Genomic DNA, 6,459 nt, shown 5'->3' with positions numbered 1-6,459 from the left:
TCTCCAAGCTCCTTCCTCCCTGATCCAGAGGATTCTTCAACTTCCTGTCAGGACCAAAACTCACCTAATTGGATTCCGTGTCTCTCTCTTGACTTCATCTAGAAAGGTAGCAAAACACACCACCCTAACATATGCCTCTTGGACATAAGGATTGTTTTGATACAGTTGTTTCTGAAAACCTTAAGACACACAAGAGAATCTCTGAAAACAGAGAAGTTACTTTTTTGTAAAGGACATTTACATATATAAAAGAAATTTCCCAGTTACTAAGGTGCCTTCCTGGGGAAGAGGAGGTTGATTCTAAATCTCCGTTGGAGATTAGTTCTCCGATTAATGGAGAAAGGAATGACTTAAATCTGTGGGACAACTGATGCTGTTTATTGTGCTTTTCCTGGTAGCGTCCCCGTAACTGCCCCTCCCCCATCTTCCATTCTCTTTACCTGGAGATGATGGTTAAGGTGTTGGTTTGGGCCATTTCAAGGGATTTTACTCAGTTTTCGTGGGTCTCCTTTGTGTACACATGACGTACACACGTTATTCCCTGCGGTTTGTTTTTCTCTTGTTAATCCGTCTTTTGTGACGAGGGTTCTCAGCCACAGAAACTAGAAGGGTAGGGGAAAGATTCCTTTTCCTTCCCTACAATCTGGTTCTAAAGGCACAATACTCACTATAATTATGGTAGGCGAACTGTTTGGATGTAGGGTTGAACCTGAAAAACAAACCAATAAAAAAGCAATTGACTCACTGGAATTGGTAAAAACACCCCAGGCCACTGAGTCTCAAACAGCCATGATTTGGCCCGCAGGTAGGACTCCCAGATTTAGCAAACAAAAATACAGGATGTTTAGTTAAATTTGAATTTTAGATAAATTTCTGAAATACCGCACGGGGAATGCTTCTACTGAACAATTATGTTGTTTAACTTAAAATTAAACGGGCGCCTGGGTGGCTCAGTCCTTTAAGCGTCTGTCTTCAGCTCAGGTCATGATCTCAGGGTCCTGGGATGGAGCTCTGAGTCTGGCTCCCTTCTCCATCAGGAGTCTGCTTCTCCCTTCCCCTCACCCCGCGCTCTTGTGCTCTTTCTTTCTCTCTCCCTCTCCCATAAATAAATAAAGAAAATCTTAAATAATAATAATAATAATAATAAAGCCATTGCTCTAGCCATTGTGTGGAAAGTGGATTTGAGGCAGGCAGGAGAAATAAACAGAAAGACCAGTTAAGAGGCTACGGAGATAATCCTACGGAACTCAGGAGAGCAGCAGTGGGGACAGAGAAGAGGAGGTAGGAGGTAGAAATAAGGGGCATTTTGTTGAAAATGCATTGTTGGGCTGTGTTGAAATAAACTTCTATGCCGAAGACGGGCCACACTTGCCCAGAATGTCACATCAGCAAACCAAAACTGAGAGAACTTTCCTGTTCCTGTAAATGCTCCATTTTACCAAAAAGGGGGCATTTCCAGCCACCCCATAGCCAACTACCAAGAATCTGTGCTAATATCATGTTCTAAACAAGGTCAAATTGTCAACCCTGGCCAATCAGCTTAAACCAAAGACATTTACCTTATTCCCTGACTGACCTGCCAGCCGGGGAATGTCCTGTGTCCATATCACTGCTTCTAACGCTCAATAAAACTTGCCTCTGCCCCACTTCCCTTGAGAAGAGTGTCCCAGTCCTCCTGCGGCACTGTACTCCCCCAGTCTAAAGGATATCAAACTAAATTGTTTTATTCTTGTCATTTGACAACCATTTCCTCCTGGCACCAAAAACACGTCCCTGCATGTTGATCTGTGACACTCACACGAGCTCTCTGTCAATTACCTTTCTCTCTGCCCCACTGGCATAGATTTCCCCCAGAGGGAGCACTCCAGGAAGACACAAGACGAAGGAGGCAGAAAGAGAGCTGCTCATTCCTATGTGTTTGCTGATCCCATCCGCCTAAGCCCAGCAATAGCCCTTCATCCTGGAAACAGCCATAGGTCTGGCTTTTCCCTGCACTGCCTGGAAGAGCCGAATCGAGTCCTTCAGAGGTACTGACTCCCACCACCCCCTCCTCCAGCCCAACGAGGTGCAGCTCCTCCACTGAGCTCCCACAGCAGCAAGCAGACCATGGTCCCTCCTCACTGCCTGGGTCCCCAGCAGTTCAGGGTCCTTCCCTGCAGCTCCTACATTCTGGTAACCCCAACCTCTGGTCCTCGTTCCCCCAGTCCAAGAGGTGGTGGCTGCTTCTGCCATTTTGTTGTAGCAGTGTAACAAAGTGTTACCCCCTCTGCCTGTTCAGCCCTGCAAGACCCACTTTATTAATTCCTTATACTAAATTCTTTCAGTTAAAATAACTGTGGTTGGGCACCTGAGTGGCTCCATTTGTTAAGCATCTGACCCTTGATTTCAGCTCAGGTCACGATCTCAGGGTCGTGGGATCGAGCCCTGCTTCTGGCTCCATGCTGGGCGTGGAGCCTGCTTAAGGTTCACTCTCTCCCTCTCCTTCAGCCCATCCCCCACCGCCCTGGCTTTCTCTCAAATAAATAAATAAACAAATACATAAATACAGATAAAAATGAAAAATAAAAAAGTAAGTTGTATGGTTTTCCTTACTGGGCTCTAGCTGATGTAGTACCCTGGAGATGTGTAGAAGCTACAGATGAGTGACATTCGGAATCCCAGATCAAGGAAGGCATGCACGTTTCCAGTTTCACTGTATAGGGTTATTTCTTCTTTAAATAACATAACAACTTTTTCTTTTCATTTTAGCACCTTTAAAGGTGAACAATGGCTATCCAATCAAATAAGCACTTTTGCTCACCAGAATGTGTTTCTGAGTGTTATGCATTGGAGTCCCGCCATCTCTTTCTACAATTCTCCTGCTTGTGAAAGCTTTTTAGGTCACTTGTTCACTTAAAATAAAGTCCCGGATTCTGAGGCCAAATTGCATTAATTGTTGTTCTGTACTAAGATAGGGTCCTTCCTCCAAGACTTAAAAAAAATCTTGTCAAATTTGAAATCAGTCTTGAATTTTCCAGAAAGAGGTTTATGATAATGGAAAAGGAAATGGGGTCAGCCATCCCTGAAAATATTAAAAAAAAAAAAAATTGACATTTTAAGTTTAAATTTGAAGTAGGTCACTTCATTGCTTAACACTTATGCCACACATAATTCCTCGGTGACTTCTACTTCTATGTCACCCTCCGTAATGTACTCCCAGAATCAGTTACTATCATGTGCTGTAATGGAAACATCAAGAGTAAATACCATGCTCTTGCACCCACCGTCATTGGAATGCTGTGATTTTCTAGATAACTACACATATCTGAGATGAGAGTTTATTTTTTATTTCTTGGTAAAAGCAGAAAAGAAGCTAAAAAGTCACTATATCACTGACGAATCTGTTACGTTGGATGACTGTTACGGGATTAAAACACCTACTTTGGCAAACCGTCCACTATTCCTCCAGGGACGGGGGAACCTGCTGGAAGAATTAAATTATAAGGCTTTTGCCATTTTGCAGTAAAACCAGTTTTTAAATAAAAACAGTGGGAGACAAGCTATACTCTTTAGGGTGTGGGTTTACTACTTGGTCCTGGGGGCAGAAGACGTTACCTACTTTATTTACACTTCGAACTGTAATTTTCTCTCACTCTTGGTGCCTTTTGGGGCTTGACAAAGAGAGAAGTTATGTCTACTTTCTCGTGGGGCCTTAACGTTCATCCTATTACTTTCTCTTCTGAGGTTATGAAATGCAATCTCAATTTCTTCTGGAGTTTTGTTTGTTTTGTTCTATGTCCTAATAAAGGGTTGCTTTCTGGACTTTTAGTTTTGTTTTTTTGAATTCAGCTGTTGTTAAGGTCAGGCCTGTCAGACTGGTAGTGGGCCCAGATTCTGAGCTTTCCACTTTAGAGCTTGACCTATTCCCCCCAGTCCTTGGTAAAGCCCAGAGCTTTTCGGCCAACCATTTCTCATAGAATAAGGCAGGGTCCCAAGGTCATTGTCTCATGTATCATTCTTTTAATTCAAGGCATTCCTTCTTTCTCCCTGTCGATCATGAATCCACCAAAACTAGTGAACCCGAGACATTCCATTATGTTGCCATTTTAATATTGCTTTGAAAGCATGAAGAATGGCACCTCTAAAAGGCTGAAAAACCATAGCTTAGCATTCGGGGACAACCATTCCGGAAGGCTCTCAGCGTGCTGCCTGATGGAAGTTTTTGTCTATGTTCTCAGCCTCTCTTTCCCTTTTCCCAATTTGCATTTACTCTCACAATCATGTTATGAGGCAGCTGTGTGGTGCACGGCTTAAACCGACTAATGAAACGGATGCATAGGCATTCCATGGGCCATTTAGAATATAAGAAACATCTCACAGCCTTACTTTTTCAATCAGATTGTAAGTGGGTGGAGCCCACTTTCCGAGGCTTTGAAGAAATCCAAGATTGCTCAAGTTCCCTGGGCTTTCACTCTCTCCTGGGATGTACCAGAATCCTGGGGGGTCTCGGCACACGTGGCTCTATGCAAATGAGCTAGGGTGGTTAATAGCCTCCTCCTTGTCATTATTCCATAACGTGCCTACAACAATCTTGACAGCTTGCTAAAATGTTAATTCCCCACACTCACACCAGAATATGTGAGGACCTGGGGAACGACGTGTTTATAAACATTCCAGATGATTCTGAAGCTGCTATCCATGGCCACTTGTGATTTTTTATCTTTCTGATCTAGAAGCTTGGACAGGAAGCATTTATCTTGCTCCAAAGGCAGTGTTGAACTTGTAGATGAGTGCGTTTGTGAGGCGCCTGGCTGGCTCGTTGGTAAAGCATGTGACTCTGGATCTTGGGGTCATGAGCTTGAACCCCACACTGAGTGAGGAGCCTACTTCAAAAAAATAAATAAAATATTAAAAATGGATAAATAAATCCATTTGAGTTTGAGATTCTAAAACTTCTTCACATAAAATTAATGAAGTTGTGCAACGCCTGGGTGTCTCTGTCTGTTAAGTGCCTGCCTTCAGCTCAGATCATGACCTTGGAGTCAGGTCATGACCTTGGAGTCCGGGGATCAGGCTCCCTGCTCAGTGGGAAGTCTGCTTGTCCCTCCCCCTGGCCCATTCATGCTCATTCTCTCTCTCTTTCAAATGAATAAATAATTTTTTTTAAGTAATAATGCTGTATAACAAATACTATTCCTGACTTTAATGGCCCTACCCTCTCGATGATGATACTCATTTCTCCATAGGCCATTTTTGGTCCAGAACTGCCTGCTCATTTCTATTCTAGGCATAAAACCTAAAAAAGACCTTATAGTAAATAACCCATGAAATAGGAACACATTCACGCCCAGGTCTGAATCCCTGCTACCAGGGTTTTGACCTACTATGTTTTTTACCCCAGGTTTTTTTTTCTTGGCCATCAATATTTGCTTGTTTCTTTTAACTAACGTGTGCTCAGTGAGGATGCTGTCACTCTCCCCTCCCAGCAAACTTACTTCTTGGAGGGAAAAGAGAAACTCAGTTTTTGTGCCTGCAGCACAGGTATAAACACAGTACGTAAACGGAGATCCAATGTACCTATGGCACTACAGTTTCATGGAGACACGTCACTTAGGGAAGGGTGCCTCCAAAGCTTCCTTAAAAAGAAACAAGAAGGAAAGTTTGAGAAACATGGCTGCAACTAATTTCAATCTTAGTTTTTTGTTTTTAAAATAAACATCTTTTATGGGGGGCACCTGGGTGGCTCAGTTGGTGAAGCATCTGCCTTTGGCTCAGGTTATGATCTCAGGGTCCTGGGGTCAAGCCTCACATTGTCGGGCTCCCTGCTTAGCGGGGAGTCTGCTTCTCCTTCTGCCCCTCCCCCCTGCTTGGGCGCTCTCCCTCCCTCTCTCTCTCCCCCTCAAACAAACACATAGTTGGTACTTGGGTGTTTCAGGGAGTAGTCTGAGCCCTTTATACATATTAACTCCTCTAACATGGTCAACAATCTTTGACCACGGTAAACCCAACAATGATTTAACAGCTGAGGAAGCGGAGGCACAGAGACATAAAATAATTCGTCAGGGTGGCCTGACTCTGAATGGCAACATGAGAGCCAAAACCCAGGACACATTGCCTCAGAATCTGTCACTGGAGCCATCACCTTATCTGACCTCTCTTTTGGTAAACAGCCTTCCAATCTTCCTAAGGATGTGTGTGCGCTTTGTAAATTAACTTGCAAAAAGTGAGATATTTTTTGTGCAATTATTGGCATCCCACATTTGCCCTTTCCTGGTACTTAGTGACTCCCTTTCCTGTTACAAGATAGCCCTCGGTATGATTTTTTGTGACTACCTTAACATTTCCTTGGTATAGATGACAACAGCTCTCATTTACTTAGCATTTCACACGGCCAAGCTGTCTACCACGTGCTTCTCACATATCATCTGGCTCAAACTATGAGGATAGTAATTTCTCAAGATAATAAAAAAAAAATTATGG

The sequence above is a fragment of the Lutra lutra genome, chromosome 14 (genome assembly GCF_902655055.1).
Source record: "Lutra lutra chromosome 14, mLutLut1.2, whole genome shotgun sequence".
NCBI lineage: Eukaryota > Metazoa > Chordata > Mammalia > Carnivora > Mustelidae > Lutra > Lutra lutra.
This window is presented reverse-complemented; position numbering follows the sequence as displayed.